The following is a 27,555-nucleotide window of genomic DNA, read 5'->3' as shown; positions in this document are numbered from 1 at the left end:
TGTCCTGCAATATTTCTTGAAGATTCTCAGTCAATATCCTTCATTGAACACAAGAGGGAGGCAATATACAGACTTCTTCAATGCAACGTTCTTCTGGACTGCAAAGGGCATTGGGTATTTTCATTGCAAATACTTGAAACTAAACTTATTTGTTAATTATAATATGCATACGGTATTACACAATACTATTCAGATACCCAGTGGTTAAGGTTAATTTAGAGGACAAAACTTTAGGACTGATACATTCAGATCCACATTTTGAAATCCACCCGAGCATTCAAGAATATATAAAAAAAACATTTATGTGCATGGGAAACCACAGCCCTCCAAAAATAACTTGACAGCCCATCTTAAAACCATCTGGACAATCCAGACAGCAATTGGAAGAATGCACAGTGGACGGAAGAAATGAATATGGTCAGAGAGTATATTTAAAAGATGTAGCCTACATGTTAACAAGAAAGGAACATTAGCATATTAGCTGTAGTAGTTTATTTAAATACTTGAGGAAAATATACACATAGATTTTGACTCAAAATGCCCCTGATAGCACATACTTGAAGTGTGTTTGTGATGAATTGATACAAACAAGAATTTACTGAAATGCACTTGTACACAAAGTCAAGCATTAGCACCATGACGGCCTGTTCACACCATTGATGACAACAGTAACTAGGCTATATAGTTGTGATATTTTCTATTTTTATGACAAGTAGGCTATGCACATTTAAGATTTATGTGTTTGAAAGGCCCTTTTATCCAGAGCGACCTACGTTGCCTTCCAGGGACACATTTTATGAGTTCTTGATTTCCCAGCAATGCAAGTTGCTGAAGATAAAAGCGTCTGCCAAATGTATACTTATAACAATGATGACACAGAGCAGACGTACAATTAGAAACACTTTCATAAAGGTTTTTTTTTTTTTTTTTTCTCCAGCTGATAAAGAATAAAACAGTGACACTTTTCCCATTTCATGGTTTCTCAAAAGTGGAAGTCGCCATAGTTGGGTAAACTTCTGTAGCGGCGAATGAGAGACTAAATTTATTTTTCCTGTTCTCATTTGCTCAAATAGCAAAACAAAAACACTGTTGTGGAGTTTTCACAACTTTCAAAAAGAGGACAGAAAATAGAGAGAGATTAATAACGGCAGTCAGAAGATAAAAATGTCAATTTACAGCTGCTGTATTAGAAACACCCTCACAGCTGCAGCATATATAAAAAAAAAAAAAACATTTTAATTGGACCCAAATGTAATATTATAAAAAGTAGTGTTATAAATGTACATGCATTTAAAAAAAAAAAAAAAAGAATATATATACTTTGCACGATTTACGATTCTAATGACCGTTAAAACGCGTCAATGGTCCATTGAGAGCCAATCAGAATCCACCGAACTCCACAGAGCGCGAACATTTAAACCGTCGGATTGCATAACCGCAGCGCGCGCTTTGAACATACCGTAGGTGTCGACGCTAATATAGTCATAGTTCTGTGAACTGACCTAAAAATGGCATGCAAACACGGTCCTGGGATGATTATAGTTTAGTTTATGACTGCATGACGTCTTGAAGGAAACATGGATTTATGTTCTTCTCATTAAAGAGGGCACGAAGGGTTAAGTGCGGTTGCGTGCAGACAGACCGCCCCGCCCCGCGTGATTACCGCGCGTCGCCTCCAGGTGTTCTGCAGACAGATAGGCTAATGACGACGTCCTCGGGTTTCTGCACATTTGTAGCTGGTTAGCTTCCATTCAAAGCATTCACAGTCCATGCAAATTAATTCAACATTTCAGTTAACTTACAATTCAGAGCAGAAATAAAGGCAAACACAACGTTCTCATTGTCTAGTATCTCATTTAATTTAGAGAAACATGTTGTTTTAATGTTTGTGTGAAAAAAAAAAAAAAAAAAACATCTCCATGAATCAGATACAACCGATAACCTGGCTTATTATTGTGATTTGCATATAATTTCACAGTGTGATATTTGGCTCTGGGCAACATAACAATGATTCTTCCCTTTAGGACAATAGTCTGCCAAACAAGAAATTAAGCATGTGTTTATCATTATTCAGTTGCTTCATGATTTAACTTGCTTGTGAGATCCTCAAGGATAAAATTAACCCATTTGTTGCCAGAGAAAATGTCTGCAAATGCAATAAATAGGGTGTGCATGCTGATTGGAGGACAGGAAAACATGCTGCATGCTGATTGGAAGGGAGTGAGGAGTACTGCTTGTTGATTGGAGGATAGTAGCACATACTGCATGCTGATTGGAGGACAGTTCATCTGTGCCATGAGGACCTCACAGGCATTCATTTGGTGTCAACATGTCTTTAAATTGTATTTTAATAAATACATTATAACCACTTACATTCAGCACAGATGTGAAATCCTTCTTCTGCATGCACTGGATCGTGACCCCGAAGGATCTACGGACGGTTTCTTCACACGGCTTTGCTGCTTTATTACACAGCTGGTCTTGTTCAAGTTAAACCAATTATAAAGCGCACAGCTCTGGTCTGGACCGCAAACACACTGACTACATGGTGGCGGAGGGAACAAAACAATATCAAGCATCTTAAGGAGGCCACGTCACGAAATCTGGTCAGTCTCTGAGCGCATGATAAAAGGCCTCTGACATTGCTGTGAAACTAAAATAAGAGGCTTTCTGCTTTCATCCCCACAGCTCCTTCCCACTGATGCATTTATGACCTATAATTGTTTCTGAGTAGCACAAATCTTTCCAAGTAGCTGTCGAAGCCGAGGACTGAGAACGGTTGAAGACCGCAAGACCTGCCATATGGAAACTTTCCTGTATAGATGCTATAAGACAGATCAATCAAATTGTGCAGTATTTTTTACTACGTAGTAGTTTTTGACACCCTAGCAACTAACAGTAAACCACTTAAAAACCCTAGTAACAACATACAGTAGCAACATGCTAAAACTATTCAGAACATCCTAGCAACTTCATAGCAATGTTCTAAATGTCTCAGAATTCCCATGCAACCGCAAAACAACATGTTAACAACTCAGAACACCCTAGCAACTGCATAGCAACATGTTAAAAATCTTTCTGAACATCCTAGCAACTGCACAGCAACTTGTACTAAACCACTTGGAAGGCCCTAACAACCACATAGCAACATCCTGAAACTATTTTAAACACCTTAGCAACTGCATAGCAATGTGCTGTAAACCACTCAGAACACCCTAGCAACCTCATACCAACATGTTAAAATCCCTCAGAACAACCAAGCAACAAACCCTTAAATCTCTTTCATAACACCATAGCAACAGCATAGGAACATTCTAAAAAAGTATTAAGAACACCCTAGCAACTACATAGCAACATTCCAAAACAATTAAATAATAACTACATCGCAATGTGCTGTAAACCACTCAGAACACACTAGCAACCATATAGCAACAGAATAAAATCACCAAGCAACTGCATAGCAACTTCCCAAAAACTAAGAATACCCTAGCAACTGCATAGCAAAATTCTTAAAGATGTTCAGAACACCCTAGCAACTGCATAGCAACATTCTAAAAAAAACATTCAGAACACCCTAGCAAATACATAGCAGCATTCTAAAAGGTGATTATAACACCCTAGCAACTGCATAGCAACATTATAAAATTTGTTCAGGACACCCTAGCAACTGCATAGCAACATTATAAAAGGTGTTCATGACACCCTAGCAACTGCACAGCAACATTATGAAAATAATTCAGAACACCACATCAACTGCATAGTAACATCCTAAAAGGTGTTCAGAACACCCTAGCAACTAGCAACATTCTAAAAGGTGTTCAGCACACAAATCCATGGAAACACATTTTCAAAGTACAAATCCTTAAATAATTTTAGTATGTCTAAGAAAGGAAAATTCAACAAGCATCATAATAAAAATGTTTTAATAGAATTTTATCTTTTCTTGTTTTCATTTATAGGCTATATATATATATATATATATATATATATATATATATATATATATAAATAATCTCCAGTTGTAAGATTTTCCCTAAATGTTACAGGAGCTGCTCTGTTAAGATTCAAAAAAGGAAAAGCCAAAGTTAGGCTGCAGAAAGTTAACAGTCTGAGGTAGATTTATGATACACCTGAAACCTTCCATTTTTTATATGCATAAATGGATATGGCAGCGCGTCCTAAATTAAGTCTCTGGCCATAATTCATTTCCACTATCTTTGACACCGGCGAACACGCAGAGACGCTGCAGGCCTTTTTGAAGCACGCCGAATATGAGGTAAACCCTGAAACATCTTGATATTGTGTGTTCCCATGGCCATGCTGGTGCTGAGAACAGAACACAATGCTGAAAATATGGATATGGCTTTAATCAGTATGCAAAGAATCCATTATCCTCAATGCCTTGACTTCTAATGGTTAACCATTCATATTTTATTAAGGTCAGTTCGCTCGGAAAACATGCTTTATATTCACTGATGACAGATGTTGATGTACCAAGTTGATGAGAAGCACACTTTACGCTGCTTGGATAGGAGTAAAGGACACAAAATGCTGATTGGAGGAAACTTTCGAAGTATGCTGTATTCTGATTGGAGGAGAGTAAAGGACAATTAATGCTGATTGGAGGATACTGAAGTATGCTGCTGTAGCAAGGTTAGATGTTGTGGGAAGAAGGAGGTGGGAAGAAGGCGAACATTCAAAGACTTAATAAACGTAAGATAAACAAATACAAAATGAAAGTAAAGACAGCAGCGCCTCACGGACGACTGCTGTCACATATAACAAAACACAACATAAATCCAGGCCTGGCCTCTCTTGATCTTCACCGTCGTCGCTCCTCCTTTATGCTTCCACTCCTCCGTGAGAGATACAAGACCGGTGCGTCGCGCAGGTGTCGCTCATTATCAATCATGCCACCGGCCTTGCGTCGTTCTCTCACGGCCCTCGGCCTCGTTCAGCTGGCCACAGCTGCATTCTGATTGGAGGAGAGTAAAGGACACTGAATGCTGATTGGAGGGTATTGAAGGATGGTGCATGCTGATTGGATGAGAGTAAAGGACGCTGCATGCTGATTGGATGAGAGTAAAGGACACTGAATGCTGATTGGAGGGTATTGAAGGACGCTGCATGCTGATTGGATGAGAGTAAAGGACACTGCATGCTGATTAGAGCATAATGAAGCACAAAGCATGCTGATAGGATGAGAGTAAAGGACACTGCATGCTGATTGAAGGATAAAGAAGTACGCTGCATAATGATTGGAGGAGAGTAAAGCAGTGGCGTTTAGGACTTCACTCCTGTTCCTGCTGAACTGAGCCAGCACTCAATCAGCACACTGATACCAGTTTAGCAGGCACAAGAGGGCACAGCCCTCAATCGTTTCTTCAAAACCACACCATTGCAATTATACAAATGATCTGAGAGGATTTGTCTGAACAATTTGCAGGGATGGTCAGGACACCACGCCTTGTTTGAAAAGACTCTGACCCCAATTTGCAGTTAATTATAGGTTAAAAGTGCAGTTACCGCAGCTAGCAAGCGCAAATGCCAACACCGACAACCCTACACACCAGCAAGTCTGTTCCCATTTTGTTCTTAAAAACAGTCGCATTTACCGTTGTTTGGCGAATTTTGGTTGAGGTGATACATACTCCCATGAAGCAAATTACTTAATCGAGGCAATCTCCCTGTAGTATTTAAATACTTCAATGTTTGTATACACACACATACACATGTATGTATGTATGTATGTATCTATATATCTATATATATATATATGCATATTTTACATCTCCCTCATATTTAATTGTATTATTTTGTTCGCAATGCTTCATGGGAGTGTAGTTCTTTCACTCACTAAAGCCGTTAGGTTCACAGTATTGCACCTTTGTCTTTTGTCTAAACTTTTTTTTGCATCAAAACAAACTTTGTAATGTTATTCACCTTGTTTCTGATTGGCTGGATTCATGGCTTACAACTCTTTAACAAAGACTCTGAATGAATGGCAATGAATGGAAAAAATACTACCGCTGAAACTATTGCACAAACAAAATGATATAGGCCTAAATTATCATCAATGCTGCACAAATAACCACCATACAAGGCTGCATTTATGAAAACTATAAAAATGGAGCAGAACTCGATCCATCAAAGTGACGGATAATGATTTGTTGTAGCGCAACCGATGTCCCTCCCTGCTTTCCTGGAACATCTACACCTCTCTGCTTTTTAATGACTGGAGTGAATTTACTAACATGCAATAACTGGTCTAAATGGACTTTAACTTTGCGTGCCAGTGCTTCCATTGTGTTCGACAAAGTGGTCAGAACCTGCTCTGTGAAATGAAAGCCAAACACATTTGCTGCATCCATCTCAGCTAACAGTATTCAAACCACGGGTCTAAGAGCTTAACCTGCCTCATTGGCGTGCGTGTCCTTACTGGTTTCACATTTACTGGCATCCCACCCTTCATTACGCCCAGTTCCTGCCCTGTCTCTCTTTTGAAGCCAGAGCAAGTAGGTGGACCACCTGACCATGCATCATACAGTTCACTTCAGGCACTGAACTTAGCCACTGTGAACAGTATTCTTGAGGGATCAATGCTCACCAATTAGCTAAGCTCTGCGCCTTGAGCAAGTGATGACCTGATGGACCAGCTCGAGATGGAAAGGGTGTGACCGAATGAGGCGTATTAGCTAGAAACAAGATGTATCTTTGGTAATTATACCCGCTTAGTCATTGTGACTTTGCACAAATAATTTACAATGCTAGATTTGAACAAAAAAGTCAATATCTTCCACACTTGAAGCTGTTCTCATAAACGCACACTTATATATTAATGCCCCATGTTGATACCAAGATATCAGTGTTTGGCTTAGTGTGGCTCACTTAGACCATGTTGTTTGAAGTTTTGACCAAACCATCTGATTCTAAAAAGCACTGACTGACGTTCAAAAATAGTTGTATACATAAAATAAAATAGGCTTTTGGCATGTACCATCAGCCAAGTCAGCAGTATTTTATTCAGGATTTTTCAGTCAATCACAACATACCGTTTGATAAGCGTCAGTCCTAAGCGCCGTGGGTGTCAAACATGGTCTGCATCTCCATTTTATTTTTAAACTTGCCAGATGCCCTTTTGCCTTCGCCGATATTCCAGTAAGCCATTATCTGTCATTCCTGAGGAAACATGATATTTCCAGAGCGATGAGTCACTGTTTGTGTTATTGAGTCTGAAAAACATACCAAGCACTTGCACTCATATGAACTAAATGCCAAAGAGGTTGCATAAACAAAGTCTGAATTTCAATATGTTGCAGCAAGCGCCACGTAAAAAAAGAGTTTTACATTTTCTGAGGCAGCATTCTCAAAAAAAAAAAACAATTGCGCTCTCCTGAGAATCTTTGCGTTCGCTCACAAAACGTTTGAATTATTTTCGAGTTAAAGCCAAATTTCAAAAGTTTTGTGCGGGAATGCAACATTTCTCGCGGGAACGCAAAACTTTTGGGAGAGAATGCAAACGCATTGAAATATAATTTTCCCATGTCCCTTTAGGGGCTCTGCACGAATGAGCATTAGTAATAGGCTAGTCATTTTTGGCTGATTAAAGTAAAATCGTTTCCAAGGTGGAGCAAGTACATTTTGATGAATGATAAAACCAGCACAATAAAAGCAGGAACGTGCATTATGAAAGTAAATAGGGTCAGTGTTGACGTTGAGCCACATGCACACAAGAGCCCTGACAATCTAATTCAGACAAATCTCTGTGGTTCTTTGTCTGCTGTTATAGGATCTCCAAAATACCCCCGGTCCGGTTGGCGGTGTAGGTGTGGCACCTGAAGAACTGTGCAGAGGTGGAAATCCCTGGCAATGTGATTTTCAATTCTGTTTATCTACCAAATCACGGTGCCAGGAACCCTCCCCACCACAGCTGCAACTTTAGATCCAAAAAGCTTTACAGCTGCGATCCAGCTGCGTCCCAGGACTGCCCGTACCCTATGGGGAGAGAAGGAGAGATAGTCAGCTTATCCAAACCAGGTCGGCGTTGTGGGGTTTGACCCCGGGCTGCGGTGTAAACCACTCTACTGAGTATCACTAACACTCTCAGGGAAGCTTTAAAAAAAAAAAAAAGTAGTTTCAAAGGCAAGCTTCTCATAATTTAAAGTAGTAAAGTTAAAATTACTGATGTTACAAAAACTTCCTGTTTGTCCCACCAATTGCAGATGGAGTGAATCTTCAGGAAACCTGTTCGAAAACAGTCATTATTTAGCAATTTCTCAAATAATTTACGCTTAAGGTCCTTGCACACGGAGTCCGAAATTTTCGTATGTGTTTTTTCGTATTTGTCCTTTCACCTCTCAAAATGCTTGCTACAAATGTGAAAAACGCAGAAAATTGAACCCGATCCGAATTTTTTACGACCGACGAAAGTTTCAGAGGCAGTGTGTAAACGTGATTGACACAACGTGAAGTCGTATTTATATTTTAACATGCGAAAAGTTCGGACGAAAATTTCAGACTTGTCACCTTAAAGGAGAACTCCGGTCAATTTTAACATTGAGCTAATTTTTTTGTACATTTGGAGTGCTGTCAATACAGAGAACAACGACAAAAATCGGTGTTGCCTACACCGAGTTATTCTATTTTTAAAATTTGCACCCTATTGACTTCAATGGGGCAAGTAGTAAGCCTGCTTTTTAGCCTCTTAACATCCTTTAAGTGTCATTACAAGTGCACAGAAAATGTGAGTGATTCCTTCCGAGTGAACACGAGTGGATCTGACTGCAGTAGATGTTAGAGATATTAATAAAAATGAAGTTAATTCAGCCAGCGCTCATACCTTTGTTTACATCCTGTTTTCGGTGGAAGGCCATAGTAGTCGATTGTCGAGTTCACGCGCGTGATCATAGGTACTAAACCTATGCGCGTGAACTCGACAATCGATTACTATGGCCTTCCACCGAAAACAGGATGTAAACAAAGGTATGAGCGCTGGCTGAATTAACTTCATTTTTATTAATATCTCTAACATCTACTGCAGTCAGATCCACTCGTGTTCACTCGGAAGGAATCACTCACATTTTCTGTGCATTTGTAATGACACTTAAAGGATGTTAAGAGGCTAAAAAGCAGGCTTACTACTTGCCCCATTGAAGTCAATAGGGTGCAAATTTTAAAAATAGAATAACTCGGTGTAGGCAACACCGATTTTTGTCGTTGTTCTCTGTATTGACAGCACTCCAAATGTACAAAAAAATGAGCTCAATGTTAAAATTGACCGGAGTTCTCCTTTAAAGCTTAAGTCAACTTTACAGTGACGCAACAAATTTGAAAACGTTGTTTGCTAGATGATAAACTAAATTGAAGCTAAGAGGATCATATATTTTAGAAAATTATGAGACTAATAATTAAAAATATTATAAATAAATGTTTATAATATAACAACACCTTTTTGTGATCACTGGAGCATGAAAGACATGAACCGTCATCCAAAAGAGTCAGATTTAGCACTTCAAAATGTCTAATTTAATGGTACAAAAGAATTGAACGACATGAGAGTGCATTTTTTATTAGGTTTTAGTGAACTATTCCTTTAAAGTAGCACTGCTTTTCGAAACTTCAACGTTCCGCATATTAAATGGGGAAAAGGGGAATACAGTCTGAAAAACACAGCACTTAAACCTAGAATGCAATAATCGACTTCTAGATATACATTTTCTTGTTTAGCTGATAGACAACGACTGCGTGAGAAGAATCCAACGTGATTAAACAGCAGATGTTCCCGTGCAGACGCCACAGATTCAGCTGCCCAGTCAAAGTTCATCATTTCAAAGCGTTCAGTAGAAGAAGAAAAAAAAAAATCGCCTGTGTTTTGAATGGCTCAAGACGAGAGAGCTGCAAACAGCTACCGGACAAATTTGTTCCCAGAATCCTATTTTAAGGGCAGAGTGAATTTAACTAACAGTTTTTTTTTCTCTTCCTTTTCCCTCTTATGGACTGAAATTTCCTCAACAATATAAAACGAGGGGAAAGGGGGTGAACGTGCAGAAAAGAGTTTGCTTCGGTCCTGTACAAAATGTCTCAAGTCCTTTCATGGAGCTAATCGGAACAGAATGATCCATTAGATTTGGACATTTCAGACTGGAGGACGGGAGAACCGGATTTCAAAGCCATGACCACAGCTACTTTTCGTGCTGCAGAAAAATGTGATGTATTATTGTTGTTTCCACAGCATTCCTGGGCCACCCTCATAGTGATGTCATAATGGCGCGATTGTGCTCCTGTCTGATACAGTTTTCCTGAGGGAGAAGATATTTATGTATATTTATATTGCTGAATCTATTTTAGACTGATAATTTTCCAGCTGATCTCAGATTTTTCCATGATTTATAAGCTAAATACACATTATATATCACCTCAGCTATGTTACATGCATCACTACGTCATATTATAGTGTTGGTGTACACTGGGTTTACGGTATAGCAAGAGTCTGCAACTGTCCAGCTTTCTCCAGGAAATTGCTAAAGGGGGTGAGTTGAGGGTATGTGTCAGTGCGCTGTGAATAGAACACCATGGTGCCAAATTTTTCCAGGCGAGGAAAATGTATGTTAACACCTAGTCTTTGCTCTTCCCGTACTTAATCATGAATACCGAATGGCTGTCTATATTAAAAACGACATTAAACCAGTGACTGAAAAGAGGAAAACAGAAGCCAGAAGTTTTACTTCTGTGCTTTTGAAATATGGGAATTTTCTCATTGCCAAATACATTTCAAAAGTTTACTGTAAACGTCCGAAAGTGACTTTGCAACACATCAAACAGAGATTGCAGCATAACTGAGCACTACATTTAAAAAGTGAGGTGTTAAAGGGATAAAACACACAAAAAAAATAAAATTCTGTCATCATTTACTCACCCTTACGTTGTTCCAAACCTGTATGAGTTTATTCCTTCTGCCAAACACAAAAGAAGATATTTTGAAGAATATTTTGATGGGCCCTATTGACTACCATAGTATATATATATATTTGTATTCCTACTATGGAAGTCAATGAGGCCCATCAACTGTTTGGTTGCCAACATTCTTCAAAATATCTTCTTTTGTGTTTGGCAGAAGAAAGAAATTCATAAAGGTTTGGAACAACTTGAGGGTGAGTAAATGATGACAATTTTTAAGTAATAAAAGTAGAACAGAAGAACAGAATAGATCACATATTAATCAAATACAGCATTGCATTTGCATTCATTGGTGAAGTACACTTTGCATGAGGAAGCAATGAAGGATTTTTTTTTTTCACTTTCTGTGGAATTTCCATTATTATTCTTATTAAAGGAATAGTTTGCCCAAACATGAAAACCCTTGTGTCGTTCCAAACCCATAAGCTATTATGTTGAAGCTAGTCACTATAAACATAGCCATCACTTCATAAAGCTGCTTTAAAATGGTTCACTTTTGTGTTCCACAGAAAAAAAAATAACAACATACAGGTTTAGAATGGCATGAAGCAAGGCAATTAAATGATACGTCTTGAATTTTGGGTGAACTATCCCTTTAAGCCGATACTCCAAAGATTGACTGCGCCACACAGCTCATGGCCGGACTGGTTCTGCTCCGGCGAGCAGCCATGCAGGAAAAGGTCAAACAAAATCTCTGAGACTGATTGGATAATGGCCGCATGGCCCCATGTTTGGAAGCCGTTAAGACTAAATCATCTGCGGTAGAAATGTCAGATTCTAAAAACATTTCTGTAGGGTTGGTACAAGACTTTTCCAATGCCTTCTACCAAATCGGGGTGAATATATATCACGAATAACAAAATCTCTAGAACGCACACACATAAGAAGAGGGAAAACGAAGTATGAAGTAATAAAATGAAGAGGAAATATTTCTGCACTACTTCTAGGTCACTAATAAACAGCAAGTAAATGATTGGCATTGATCACGTGACTCTTTGACTCGGTCGAAGAGGCTCAAGATGCTCTTTGGATCATGTCAAAAACAAAATACTAAGACATTCATGTTCATTTTCCAGTTCAACTTTTAACTCAATTTGTTATGCTGACAATTTAATGTATAATGGAAAGTTTGAATTAAATTAGAAAAGCAATTTACTAGTGGTCTCAGACATTCGGATCCCACCCCGCCGTATTTTTACACTAATGTGAAACACGTTTTTGCACGTAACATTGCATTGCATCCATAAATTACACACATGGAAGCATTTTACCAAATTCACTAACCAGTCTGCTAATATTTCATCTTCATGAGAGGTCACAGACTCAATGATTGTAGAATAAACACCATTTAACTCTAATTTCCTTTGAAGTGCACATGACGGAGACTGCCGCAATGCATATGAAACACCAGAACGTGTTGACATGGGCCGACTTTGATCTTGTCAATGGGGAAAATCCATCTTCCCAAACATACAACGTGTCTGAAATTGCTAGCATTTCACTTCTGTGACGTATTTCTCATTGCAAGCTGATCGTCACTTCAGTGCATTACTGTCCTTCTTGTGTGCACGTACAGTTACCTGTAGATACAAGTTTTTACTTCTATATCTGATCAATATAGCAGTCCCTCATTTTCCAGTCACATTACATTACATTACACAGCATGGCCTTTCTGCCATGGGACGTTTTGTAACAAGTGCGTGATATTTTTTCGATAGAAGAGACATAAAACAAATTAAACTAGCATGGAATTAAAATGAAGGGATTTAGTGGAGACCTTCTGTCTCACAAGGTGCCCGTAGCACTAAAAATGTAAAATATGAAGCCAACGCGTTATAGGCCTGCGTCTCCACGTGTGTGAGCTTGTACTTCATCACCCACAGCAGAACTTTCCAGAGGGTTTGTTTATGGCATGCTTGTAAAGTAAAAATGCAGCAGTCTGGCCTATCAACATGCTTTCATGATGTGGTTTGAATTTGTCTGGCTGCCTGGTTCAATCATTCCAACCGCATCCCATTCATGAAGGACAGAGTTTGAAACGATGCATAAAATTTCCATTCAAACTTTCCAAATGGGTTGTAATACACTCTCAAACACATTTTAAAATATATCAGGGTCCCTGCAGACTGCAGTTGCACCTTGTTCAATACAGTTCAATACAGAAACTATTCAATCCCAATGCAAAGTACATATTGCTTGTGTTTGCCCTGAGTGTCTGACAAAGCAAAAAAAACTTATTGATCTGCTTTGGAATGTTTCAGTTTCATTTCAGTTTAAACTGAACTTAAAACAGATATAATTGTGGAAAATGATCATAGATCTTTACACTCAAAATGAAAACTCAACATACTTTGCAACAGTATAGACAGACAGGCATATAGACAGATACATAAAGTATACTACAACATACAGTTTGTCAACAACTTCATTACAAAAAATGAACCAAAAAGTCATCAAGCATACAATATTGAGACAAAATGCCACTTACCGCATTAAATCATTAATTGTGACCGTAGGGTTCACATGAGGATGTTGGAACTGAAGTGAAGTGAACCTCACCAGATCATGTCATTTCACATCGAACTCCGACGAGAATTTACCAATTCTACTATGGCGAAGGTTCGCCTCTTACTATTCATGATCCATGTATTAGCCATTTGACGAATACCAAGCGACGTCAGAAAAACGTAATTAATATTTAAAGTGAAAGCATTTTCTATAGGAAGGTCGGCGGACGACGTCAGAATAATTTAACTACTGTTTACAAGAGCTCAATTTGCCATTGGAAGGCTGACAGCTACGTCATCGCGATCTAATTAATATTCAAATGACGAACCGTTGCCGTAGGTTTAGCGTTTCGCGCGCTGCCTATCTTGAGGTAAGGAAGGTAACGTCGAATTAACAGCTAAAAACTATGACTAAAACTTGATGAGTTTGTTCCAAGACCACACTGATGCTGTCAATCCATCATCTGAGAGAGAGAAAAAGTGGGATGGAGGGAGAGATAGACTGAGACATGTCTAATTATTGTCCCAGAGGATCCTCACAGTCCATTTATGAATCACCTCAGCGCGTTTTTCTCCAGCTCCAGAGAATTCTTCACCATGGCAATAACATTAGCCTTTAGCCAGAGGAAGAAAGCTTTTAGTGCTTAATGCTCTCTCTCTCTCTCTCTCTCTCTCTCTCTCTCTCTCTCTCTCTCTCTCTCTCTCTCTCTCTCTCTCTCTCTCTGCCCCCTCTTTTTGGCCTCCTCACTGTTTTATTCCTTCAAGGAAAAGTTCACCCATAAATGAAAATTCTGTCATTAATTATTCATCCTCATGTCATTCCATACATGGATGTTGTTAATTTATTTTAATGTGGAACACTAAAAGACTTAAAATATCTTAAATAATAACATAATCTTCAAAGTACAAGTCAAATGGTGTTATAAAAACTTACACTATCCCATATCCCATAGGCTATACACTATCCCATAAAGGAGCACTGTCTATCCTGTCAACTAATCAGAATGCGTGCAAACATTTTGAGCTACTACAGTAATACTTTTGGTTTTATTTGCATCACATTTTAAAGCAATTATTTTTTTAGGGAGAGATGGAAAAAATCATTATGATCCAATCAAAATGTTCGATGCTAACAATCTTTGACAACAGTCGTCGTTCTTTCCTTTCTAAATTTACTGGTAGAAGATCTCAAGAACACTTAAAATTCAATCTGAACTTAATAAGGAAGTGTTCACATAAACTGACAATTTAAACAGTCCCATCAGTCCTCTTTCCGTAATGCTGCAGTGAAACCTCAGCTATGTTGGAAAGAAATAGCATTGAGTGATGTAAATGTTGCCTGTGGCCATTTCAGATCTGCGCGATGATAACTATTACCGACCAAATTTAACTTACTAAACATTCAAATTTTGTGGCAACCAAACCTGAGATAACATTTTTTTCCAACATTTCTTTCCGATTGTCCACAAAAAGCACTGTATGATATTTGCAGTGACATGGAGCGATGGAACTTTTGCTAGCCTTGGTTTGTTTGTTTTGCCGGCGGCTTTGCCAGCGTAGTGAAGAAGAAGTGTGGCTTGTTTTGGTCTGAGTGGGCAGTGGTTGTGCAGATGCCATGCCAGCCCGTCGCTCTGCTCGGAAGAAACGCCCACACACACACACACACACACACTAACACAGACACACAAAGACACAGTGCCGTGTAGACGGAGGCCTTGGTGGTATGTGGCAGATACCCAGAGCTGCAACCCACTCCAATGCGCCAAGAAGAATCCCTCTGTTCATGAGGTGGACCATCACAACAGACTAAACAAGGGAAAAGGTCTTTCTCTTGTGTAACCTGAAAAGAATGAAAGACTTCCAATGGCATAGACCATGAAATAACAAGAATCCTCTCTGATATACAGTAAGTTGCATGCAAGTTTTGACCTGATGATAACTTGGAATTTGTTTGGAACATACAGTCTAATTCATTATGCATCACTCATTTCTATAGGACTACACAAATCTGCAAGGCTCCACCATGTGGTCAAGATGCAGAATTGTTTCCAAACATAACACAAGTGATTCCCAGAAAAATGCTTCGTCCTGTCCCAGCTTGAAATGCAGAGACGTCAGAGCTGTGGTGCAGTGGATTGTGCACATAATTGGGTGTGTAAAAGTGCTCTTCGCTCATGGTGACCCCACACTCATTCACTATCTTATAGAATAAAGTAAAAAAAGCCCCAAAGACAGCATCTGTATAGTAATACATTCAATTGTTGATGTGTCTTAAATCTTTATGAATCTCTTTGCTCTTCATTATTAGGGTTTTAAACAGACCACCTTGCAGAGAACTCTGGTCTGTTACTCTCTTCATATTTCTTTATTTCTATCTTTTAATTCTATATTGTGAATGATGAGAGAGCCTGACTCAGAATGATCACATCTGTGGTTACATGCATCCTCTTGAGCAGATGAACATAAAATCCTAAAAGACTGCCTGTACTGGAGGCTCCAGACCACAGATGGGCCTCCACATCTGGCAGCCACCCCTGTGCTCACATCAAAGTCCGATCCTGGATGGTGAGGACAGGTGGCATGGTAATCCCGTTCGAAGAGGCCCGTGGACATCCAGACTTTAGTAGCATATGCAACTATGGGTGGGAATCTGTGCATAGGTTTGATTGTTGTTTACTGTTTTGTGTTACTTTTCTCATTTGACTGCGTTAGACAGTTAAATGGGTTAAAAAAAAAAAAAAAAAAACTACTGAATTAATGTGAACCTTGAAATTTATTTAGTTTTTCTTCCCATTTTAGTCAACCCAATATTATAAAACAAATGTCCTTTAAGCTGACTAGAATCATTAGACTGCACACATAGTAATAAAGCAAGGCAGGCAATTTTTTTTTTATATATATATATTAAAAATAGGAACAAAGAAGCAAATTACAAACAATAGGACAAATACATTAGAATAAATATACAAATTAAATAAACTTTTCAGGTACAGTAGCATAGGTTTATTTAGCAAGAAATGCTACCGAAATTGAATAATGAAATGTAAAAATAAAACACTGTATAGTCTTCACTGTATAAATTAAATATAAATTGATTCATATTAAAGATTTAAAAAAATGATTCAGTCAAAAGCAGTGAGTGTTTTAAAAAAAAAAAATTATTAACATTAATTGATGATTACACCTCATTGAGTCCTTGTTCGCGGCTTATTGTGATTAACGTCAATGACTTTAAGTAGTACTGCGAAGTTAAAGTGCAACACTTTTTGACATTTGCGAATCGATGCAAATCGGAAGAAGAATCGCGATTCATATAGATTCTTTCCCGCACCCCTATATGCAACACCCTTCAGGTCAGGATGGTGCAATGGTGGATCTCACATTATCCTGACGCATGCCTCACCGCAGCTGATCTGAGATCATTGTTTTGCCTGTTCTGCTGTGTGCCCTGCACTTCAAACCCCCTCCGCCTTTAGGAGCGTGCTTGACGTGACCAATTCATCATCTCTCCCTCACCGCTCCATCATTCACACAGGCAATCCATCAAGACCAGACGCTGAGACAAGGCAGGGGAGAACAGAGCCGCTCTGAATGAGACGGTAATGCTGTCTGCAGCCATTGCTCAAGGGAAACGCTTGACGTTACCACTTTAAGAGTAGTGTTGCAGTTTTAATACGGATGTAGATTATATCTCAATTACAGCCTTGTCCTCTAAACACTGGACTGGATGCAAAGGAAAAATTGTTAGATGTTTAGGAAAGCACTTCCCTGCTTTGTCAACAGCCTGACCTTTGCAACACCTTTAATCTAGACTTGCTTATTATATCCATAAGAGGACCATTTATTCATAGTTTGTAAACACGGGCGGCGATCTGGCAACCGGGCTCTTTCTCATCACTTGTGGCTATGTTGTTTCTTCATTTCCTGCATAGAGCCTTCCAGATTTGTGTCTGGATCACTGACAGCATATCAACAATGTACAAACACTTCCTGATGTCTCCAAATCCTCAGGTAGTCCAGAACTCATGGCCACAAATTAGGATCTGATGGCGTGATTTAAATAAGGTATTTAACTCTCTGTTGCCCTGGGGCTAAAAGGATCAAGATCCTCTCCATCTCGGGTATTTGTATGAATTTGGTTTAAATCACAGTTAATATGAGCCAACACTTTTAAAATTACCTTGAAGACAAAAGAAAACCTTGGCTTGAAGACAATAATATCTTGCCATGATTCATAACTCAATCACAAACAAATGCAAAATGTATTCCAGTCCTACTTTTTCTCCGATGAAACATGAAAATAAAAACCTTGGACTCTGGGATATGTGCTATTCAAACTATAAATGACTAATCGGTTATGCAAAAACTGCAAAAAGAAGGGGCTGTGATTCAATCACTTACTGATTTGTTTAGTAACCTTGTCAGTACAGTACTGTACGCCAGTTGGTGCTTCCAGTAACTGTTTTTATGCATTATAAATGCAAAAGTATTTTAGATTAAATCAAAAACATCCAAAACAAGTTTCATTATCCTTAGCTTTGGGATCATTCTTTCTCTTTTTGTAGAACGAGACTGGCACACAGCTAACAAAATGCTTCCCTTTATTCAGTAAATGTTGGCCAGCGCGATCAAACACAAAATATTCAAATTTTCACTTTTCAAATTTCAAGAAACATAAGTGCAGCACTGATAAAACTTATTGTGACACAATTACATGTAAACGGGGTTATTTAAGTGGAATATCGTGACATTTTGCAGAAGTGGCCTGTTTTTATCATTGTTTTCTTCTGAAAAGTGATGTGAAACAAATGTCTTACTCATTGTTATGATATTGCGTTCCCTTTACTACTACGCAAGACAAATATGTGTTGCACAGCAGCCTGATTAAATCAGAACAGTTTTGATGCATCATAATACATCTGTGTCATACACACAAAGTTTGAATTTATAGTGTGTCTTCTGTTTGTCGCTCTAAAGGTCATACACTGATTTAATGTCAGGCCTGAAGCGTTTTTATATTAAAAGGCAGACCATAGACATCACGTCCTGTTCTTTGCTCTTTTAGAGTAAATGGCTTCTTTCAGAGCCATAGTGGGAGTTTAATTGCAGCATATTAAATATGTTTTTATTACAGAAACTGCCGAGCCCACACACATACCGCTGACTTGCTGCAATCTGTTTTGATGCTTGGCCAGTGCTTTCCTGGCTCAAAAATTTGGTTCTTAGAACATTTTGCTAATGTTCCCATTAAGTTCTGAAAATGTTATTTTGGAACGTTCTCTCTTTAAATTTTTATTTTATTTGTATTGTTGGTTATACAACCGTCAGCAAAAAATTAAGAGATTGAGAACTTTACTTTTGAATGTTCTCTGAACGTTCTGAAACAAGTGTGTGGTAACGTTTAAAAAATGTTACATGAACTTCTAACATTCCATGAACGATGTATAAGTAACGTTTTGAGAATGTTATGAAAGACAGGGTAATTTTGAACAAATGTTCTCTTATGGTTACTGGAAGAATGTTTATTAGTTCATCACATTAGCCTAAGTTCTGTAAACAGTTCTGGTTCCCTGTTGGGTTATCACACTAGACTAGATAAAAACATTATGCCAATTTTGTGACGCACAAGAAGTGCAATTACACTACCCGTTATGTTTCAAAAGAGCTTTGGTCAGCCACATCATTGCAGCATCACAATAAAAAGACAACACGTTCAACATGAAACAGGGTCATTAGGTGTATATAGAGGCCTAATGTAATATATTTATACAATTCTGCAAATCGTCATTTATCTAACCAAACCATAATGGTGAACACGATATTAGACTCTTACAAGGGAGTTTAGTTTAGCCACATTTGCATTTTCCAAACATTTGGAAGCCCATCAAGCACTTTCGAGACAATATCGTATGCACCACTTCACAATATTTTCCCAAAAAGAACATTAATGCCTCTCTGCAAAAGCCCTCAGAACAATAACCAGACAGTTTGCAAGCTGTAAAACACGAGATCTTGTGCTCGACAGAGGAAGGAGAACTATAAAGAGTTCAGGCCAACCTCCTGGACCCGATGAAATTGATCTGCTCAGCTAATGGACGACACGCATCTCCCCGGTTTAAGGAAAGGCTAGACGGGATGTTGGACATGCTCTGTGCGTATGGGTCAGAGGAGGCACTGAGACAAAAGTGGCACTTTCATTTGGAGTCCAAACTCTAAATATCAGATAAAGGGTTGCCGTCCTTGCCTCCGTGGCTTTCAGAGAGCGGGAGCGCGTCTGAAACAGGATATGAAGAGATGAGCCATGTGAGTCTCTCCTGAATGCATTAATGCAACTTAATGGAAACGCTGGCTCCTCCAGGACTACTCCGTCCATTAGCTCTGACTGCGCTGCTTTTCCAGACCATCAGAACTCAAGCCAAACTGGACAGCTCTGTTATGTTTACGTCCACGTGTTTATTACCCAGAACAAGAGCACGTCTATAGGCAACCTGTTCACCGGCACACAAACACAAACAGATGTGAAATGTATAACTATTTAGCTGGTCATTACGTAGACAAGGGTTGAAAGAAAAAAAATAGTCAACATTTTAGTGCATCAGTGTCTCCTCTACTGAGACCAAGAGGCCTGTGAAGTGCCGAGCACCTCCTGCTGGAGAAGATAAACATCACAGACTGTGATGACGTGCTTATCAAAGTTAATAAGAATTGTATGGGCATTCATAACACTATTGTGTTAACGCAGCTGTAAAATGTTTCTAATACAGCTGCTGAGGGAGTGACCGTGAATTTGACATATTTCTCTCTTCTGACTGCCATTATCACTCTCTCATCATTATTTTCCCTATTTTGGAAAGTCGTGGAAACACTGGAACCCTGGAAGTGTGAAAAGAGCTCATATGGGGAAACAAACTCATTACATTATTGTATGTTATTCAGTACATTTATATAAAATAAATATTTAGTTTATGCCAGAAAATCTTTAAGATGTACAACAATTTTATAATAATTTAAAAATATAAAAAGTAATGTTTCCAGTGGTATAAGAAGAAGAATCAACTTGATAATCATGTAAACATTAACAAATAATGTATTCAATTATGTTTTAATAATGTAAAGCTGTGTATTTTCCTTCAGGAGGCGCTCAACATTATACATGTATTAAAACATGGAGAGACTTGAAACTCAGAGTAAGAAATCATGATGGGAATTCCGGCTCTTTTTAGGGATCCGGATCATTTGGCTTTCAGCTCTTTCAGCTCCCAAGCGGCTCTACATTTAGTAAAACCTCTGGCTTTTTAAATTCAGTCACATTTAGGAATGTTTGGCCTGTGATTGATATGTATGCACATAGGCTACTTCACTTAAATTATTCAATGTAATTATATGAAACCTTAAATTTTATATTATGTTTAGTAAAAAATCGTATTAGGCTAATGCAAAACTATCAAACACTATAACATATTGAACATTTTATTTATATAGAACTATCCAAAATAAAACCATTCCAAGCAAATCACACTTAAAACAGCACACATTTATGAGGTTGTTAAAGGTTGTTAGTCCCAGCTCGATATGATAGTTTAACTTTACAAATGCTACGTTCTGCCAGTATGTTGTCTGTTAGCATTCAAATGCTACTTTCGTTTGCATGTGTTAGGCTACTCATCAGGGGGGAAGGAAGTCGACCGGAAGTTGAAGTCGGCCGCGTTCCGCCATCTTTTAGCAGAACTTCACCTGCAGTTAGCATCCCATTGACTCCCATTCATTTTGGCGTCACTTTGACAGCGAATAACTTTACATCTGAGGCGTTTAAAGACTCCATTTGTCCATTATTTATTTCTAAAGAAACACGACAATGTATAAAATGCTCCATTACCTTGTAGCTTATGTTAAGGCCCCGTATAAGCAGTTTTTGTAAAAGTAGGCTAACGATTGCGTCATAACCACGCGACTCTCTGTCGCACAGTAGAGAGATTACCGTATGGACAGGAGGAGAAGCTCGCGGGCAATCGGAGGGACGTGGAGGCAAAATGACAATATAATTAATCAGAATACCTAGCAAAAGTTGCTCCTGCTCCTAGCTCATGGACACCTCCTACTCACACTCTCCGTCTCTGCAATTCGGAAGGGAATGATTCAGATTTCTCTTGGCACAGCTACTAGAAGACAGACGGGTCGATCACACTGCTCGACCACACGCACTCCATGCAGTAATTGTATGTTAATGTATAGCCTACTGTATGTTCCTGTGACGAATCGAGAGCAGCGGGGTAATGTCATCACCACACGTGATCGCAGGCACACACACATCAAAATAACATTCAGCTAGTGAATGCTTGATGTGTGACTAAGCAGTCTAGAGAAAAAAAAAAGAATAATAATAATATTATATTAATAAAGATCCACTTAGGTGTGTTTAAAGTCCCCAATCAAATACGGAAGGTTAGATTGAAAAAAAAAATAGGAAAGCATGTGATACTAACTAATCTAGCGTGAGCAAAGTTATCTTTGATAATCTTCAGTATTTATCATGACAAACACTCGCATTTGATACTCAATGAACATTAATGTGATAATTTGTTGCTTTTTGTTTTAAAATAATATTCTAGAGTGGAATTGAGCCGCCTATAAATGAACATCGATACGAACAGACGAATATATAAAGCCATTAAAATAAATGAAGATTAATAAATGATTCAAATATGAGAAATTACATCATCATTTAGGTTTCTGTTGTGTGAATATGAGCTTGATCCAGTTCAGCTTTTCTGGATCTAATGTCAAAACCATAAACCAGCCACGCCCACCAGAGCAGTGACAACCAATCAGATCACAGCTTCAACGGAATCACATTGAATTGGCAGAGGAATGTAGAAGGTATGGGTGGAGGGCCCACTGCAAGCCCATTGAGGGAGGCTGCAGGGACTTCACAAGACAGTCTCTACACTGGACACTCCTTGGTATTAGAGGGTTGCAGGAAAGAAGAGCCACCAAGAACATCACAGAAGCTGCGGAAAAAAAAAACATCAAGGTGGCTGTGGATCAAGAGGGGTGATCCATGGGTAAGTGTGCTACTTGGACACACAATTTGTTTGAATAAGAAAAATCTAGGACCTTAAATGAAGTTGGCTAACTAAAGTTAACTAAAGAACTCCACAACTGTAAACAATGAACCTTGTCAAAGAGATAATCCCAACTAGAGAAACCCGGAGCTAAGTACTTTATGGCCATGCAAGCTTCAAAGAGATGAGTCTAGCTAAAGGAAGAAAAATTGCAAACGTTAGGTAGTTTGTAAAAAAATGGATTCGTGGACCTCTGAGGGACGTCTCATGGAAATCTCTTAAAAAAACAAACAAACACTAAGACTGCTTTTACATGATCAAAATGAATCAGATTAATTTAAAACAATACTAGATGGACTTATATGTGACTATTATGCCTAGATGACACATAATTCTACAATTATTATAACTATTGAATGGTTGACTGAAAGTGTTTCTTGTTTCCTATTCCAGTGTGATTGTCTGCTCATAACTCAGAAGATGACTTGAATGAAATCTGTGTAAAATTTATCGTATTCTTATAATGGGAATCATGTCTAAATTGTACTCTCTGTTTAGAGCAGGAAGTTAAGAGACCATAGATAACGTGTAATTTATGGGGAGAGGAGGAGAAACAGCCACCTCTGAACTAAAGACAGAGTCTAATTGGTCAGAACTCCCCCGAGAGACTGGACCGACTCCTAAGGTTAAAATCTCAGGACACGAACAAAGGATCAGACAGAGTCAGAAGACAAAGGCATGATCAAAATCAGATGAAAATGGGTTAACAGATTAATTCATGCCATCTATATTTCATCTCACTTCCTTTCTTTTAGTTAGTTTATTTTCTTTCTGTTGAGTCTCGTGTTCTAAGTTAAGTTTTGCCGCAAAGCCTCAAACTGCAACTCTGCTTCATTCATCCGCCAATACACCACCGTGATTGGCTGACCAAGGCATCACTCAAAGACACAACCAGAACCCGGGAAACCCCCTTTTGAGGCAAAGATGCCAGATGAAGGAAATCCCCATCAAAGACCAACACAAATCATGTCCACAAAAGGGGAAATGAAACTAGACATTTATATTTTCAGTAATCAAGAAATCCAGATGTACTCTTACCTAGTAACAGAAGGGTTTGCTGGATTATACAAATGAAGAACCAATCATATTGGAGAAAAAATATGTAATGTATCATGTCACCTTTGTCATGCTCCTATTCTATAAAAAACTGTTGTATTCTTTTTGCTGGTGGGATTCTCTCTGAAATTGGTCTGAGATCCTCCGGCCGTGATTAAAGCATATTCGAAGGCATTGTCTGGAGTCTGTCTAGTTAAAGTTAGTGGAACACTAGAGACCTTATTCCCAAGTGCTAGTGATCGTAGGGGTCAAGACGGGTCAAGACGGGTCAAGACGTTGACCGCCTCAGCCAACGTCGATTAGGAGATGCTAGAGTGTAAATATTATTAAGTGTCGACTGGAGATGTCCCAGGTAAACGTAGGGTAAAATCTACTACAATGTTAAGCTGTTTATTTTCCTCCAGGACGTCATACATGTAATAAAGCATGAAGAGACTCTTGAACCTCAGAGTGAGAAAACTTTATTGATAAAGGCAAGCAAATACATATGACAGATATACAGCAGTAGAAGAAAAGTGAGATCTGAGTCTTATAAAGAAATATATTAGAAAGAAATATAAACAATAAAGCCTTTTAAATTTTTTAAAATCTGACAAAGTCAGAAGAAAAAAGCAAAGAGAGAAAGCTGTTATATTTCAATGTGTTTACGTTCAGCCAGTAGATGAGCTTCATTATTTAATCATTATTACATTAATTATTATTAATAATTCTTATTAACACCATTAACCATCACTGACTGACCAATAATAACACTGAAAAACAGACAAGATCTTTTAAGTGTGTTTAAAGTCCCCGAACAAAAATGAAAGATTTGATTGTAGAAATATTAAAAAAAATTTTTTAAAGAAAAAAGTAAAAAAAGAAAGAAAAGTTTTTTAAAGAAAAAAAAAGAAAAAAAAACAGGACAGCATGTTATAGCTAGCGTGGGCAAAGTCATCTTTGGTAATCTTCAGTATTTATCACGACACACTCTTATTTGACACTTTTAGCATTAATGTGATAATGTGTTGTTTTTTGTTTTAAAATTATCTTCTGGGGTGGAAATGAGACACCTATAAATGAACATTGATACCAGCAGATGAATACATAAAGCAATTACAAATAAATGAAGATTAATAAATGATTGAAATCGTTATAAGAAATTACATAATCATTTAGGTTTCTAATGTGTGAATATGTGCTTGATCTCGTTCAGCTCTTCTGGATCTGATGTCATAAACCACAATAATGGCAGTAGCCACGCCCACCAGAGCAGAGAGGACCAATCGGATCACAGCTTCAGTAGGACCACAACAGTGGACAGAGTCTGAGGAATAAACACATCAAACTGAGATCAGATCAGTCAATAAACACTAATATCAGCGCTGACATCAACTAATATTTCTGAATACACAGAAATATGATCAAATCTAATCAACAATCTTATATTCGGTTCCAAGTGAGTTTTTATACGGTCTGTCATCTCAAACTGTAAAGATTCTACAATTCAACATGTAAATAGTAAATAAGAATATTTAAAGGAGAAGAAAAATTATCTTCACTCACCATAGACAGAAACTCTGAATGATTTTGATGAGAAGAATCCTGAAAACATCAGTAGTTTATAATCTCCAGCATGTTCAGTTGTGGTGTTTGTGATGGTCAGAGATCCAGTTTGATTGTCCAGCTTCAGTCTGTCTCTGAATCTCCCATCAAGAACATCATCATATACAGTGATTCTGTCGGCCGTTACATTGATTTCAGCTATTAAAGTTTTTTTATTTCCAAACCTCCACTGAATCACATCATCATCCTTCATTTCAGTAAGATTAGAGTTTAGAGAGACTGAATCTCCCTCAGTCACTGACTTCAGTCCTGAATTACCACACACACACACACACACACACACACACACACACACACACACACACACGCACACACACAGAGAGAGAGAGAGACGGTCACTTGATGGTTTATAAAAGTAAATCGTTTGAAATTTAAATTTGAAATGAATATCATCATTAAACAATATAAGCAAAATGGAGTTTGGATTAATAATTGAATCTTTGTCCTGATTAAAATATAAAACAAGTTAAACAATTATTTAACTCACCAAAGACAAAGATAAAGAATCTCTTGATCTCACTGTTGATCAGTATATAAACTCCATCATGTTCAGTTGTGGTGTTTGTGATGGTCAGAGATCCAGTTTGATTGTCCAGCTTCAGTCTGTCTCTGAATCTCCCATCAAGAACATCATCATATACAGTGATTCTGTCGGTCTGTTTATTGATTTCAGCTATTAAAGTTTTTTTTATTTCCAAACCACCAATGAATCACATCATCATCCATTTCAGTAAGATCAGAGTTTAGAGAGACTGAATCTCCCTCCTTCACAAACGGATATTTACCAAACACTCCTGAAGAACAGAGTTTTTCACAGATTAAAGCTTTAAAATCACTTGATGTTGGTTTGATGAAGCTTCACTAAAATACTTTTAATCATTTAAATGTGAAATTAATAATATTCTCCAGCAGTTTACAGACAAAATATGCTAAATGAAAAGAGAAATAGATTTATTAATGGAAAAATAACAAAAAGACTCAAAAACAGTTTTTAAATATATAGAGGAGAAAAAGAAAAGAAAGTGTTAGTATTAACTTAATGGAGGAAAAGAGTAACAAGCACCACTTAAATGTCCAGCCCGCAGAAGTCACACTTACCCTGTAACTACATGAACAAGAGTATATTTCTCCAGTATTTAAGCAAAAGTTGCAATAGTTTTAGTTCTCAGTGCACTTTTGTTAAAAGAAAGTCCTGTATAAATGCCCTGATATGGAGCCTATCATTTTTTAAAAAGCCTATATGTGTTGGTATACTGTTATTACAGAACGGTTTGCAGTGTCTGTTCTCGCTAAATTGCTCTCAAATGTAAGATTGTAGTATCATAATAGTAGAATAAGTAAATCCCAAATGTGGGACCGTATCACACTGTAGACATGGAGATACTCACCAATGACATCGAGATGGAAACTCTTGATCTCACTGTTGATCTGTAGTTTATAACCTCCTTCATGTTCAGTTGTGGTGTTTGTGATGGTCAGAGATCCAGTTTGATTGTCCAGCTTCAGTCTGTCTCTGAATCTCCCATCAAGAACATCCTCATATACAGTGATTCTGTCGGTCTGTTTATTGATTTCAGCTATTAAAGTGTTTTCATCTCCAAACCTCCACTGAATCACATCATCATCCTTCATTTCAGTAAGATCAGAGTTTAGAGTGACTGAATCTCCCTCAATCACTGACACTGACTTCACATCATCATCACCAAACACTCCTGAAGAACAGAGTTTTTCACAGATTAAAGCTTTAAAATCACTTGATGTTGGTTTGAAGAAGCTTCACTAAAATACTTTTAATCATGTAAATGTGAAGTGATTAATATTCTGCAGCAGTTCAAAGACAAAAGATGATGAATGAAAATGAGATATTTAAACAGTTTTATTTAATCAAGTGACTTTAATCTCAAATAGGAGTGTTTTCTCTCAGGAAAATCACACATTATTTGTTTCTATACGAGAATAACAGTGAATGTTAATCCTTTCTGACTAATTTAACCAGTAATTTATCACATTAGAACAGAAACAACTGAAACCACAAAAACACATTTAAAACTCACCATCCAGACGCCACAAACACAAACAGAGCAAAACTAATTTGAGAAACATTTTCTTCATCGGTTCACTGAAAAGCCCACGATAGTAACTCTTAATGTCTGAAACACTCAGATTGCTCTGATAGACTGAACTGAGATATTTATCTGGTTGTGTGTGAATCCTCCCCCAACCTCAGTTAGTTTCCGCTCACACATCCGTCTCCTTTAACATCACGAAAATCAACAAGCTTTTGCTGATCTTACATTTTCAAATGAATT

At 38.0% G+C, this 27,555-nt stretch overlaps 1 long non-coding RNA gene across 1 annotated transcript; it reads right to left on the bottom strand.

The window, feature by feature from the left end:
* Positions 1 to 117: 117 nt before the first annotated feature.
* Positions 118 to 13,518, bottom strand: LOC311295056. Its single transcript, XR_014628161.1, has 3 exons — positions 13,445 to 13,518; positions 7,053 to 7,995; positions 118 to 4,975 (listed from the first exon to the last, which is right to left on the bottom strand). It is a non-coding gene; the product is annotated as an uncharacterized lncRNA (long non-coding RNA).
* Between the last annotated feature and the right edge of the window lie 14,037 nt (positions 13,519 to 27,555).

The sequence above is a fragment of the Rutilus rutilus genome, assembly GCF_951802725.1.
Source record: "Rutilus rutilus genome assembly, chromosome: 8".
NCBI lineage: Eukaryota > Metazoa > Chordata > Actinopteri > Cypriniformes > Leuciscidae > Rutilus > Rutilus rutilus.
Note: the sequence above shows the minus strand (reverse complement) of the source record. Positions and strands in the feature narration are given on the sequence as shown.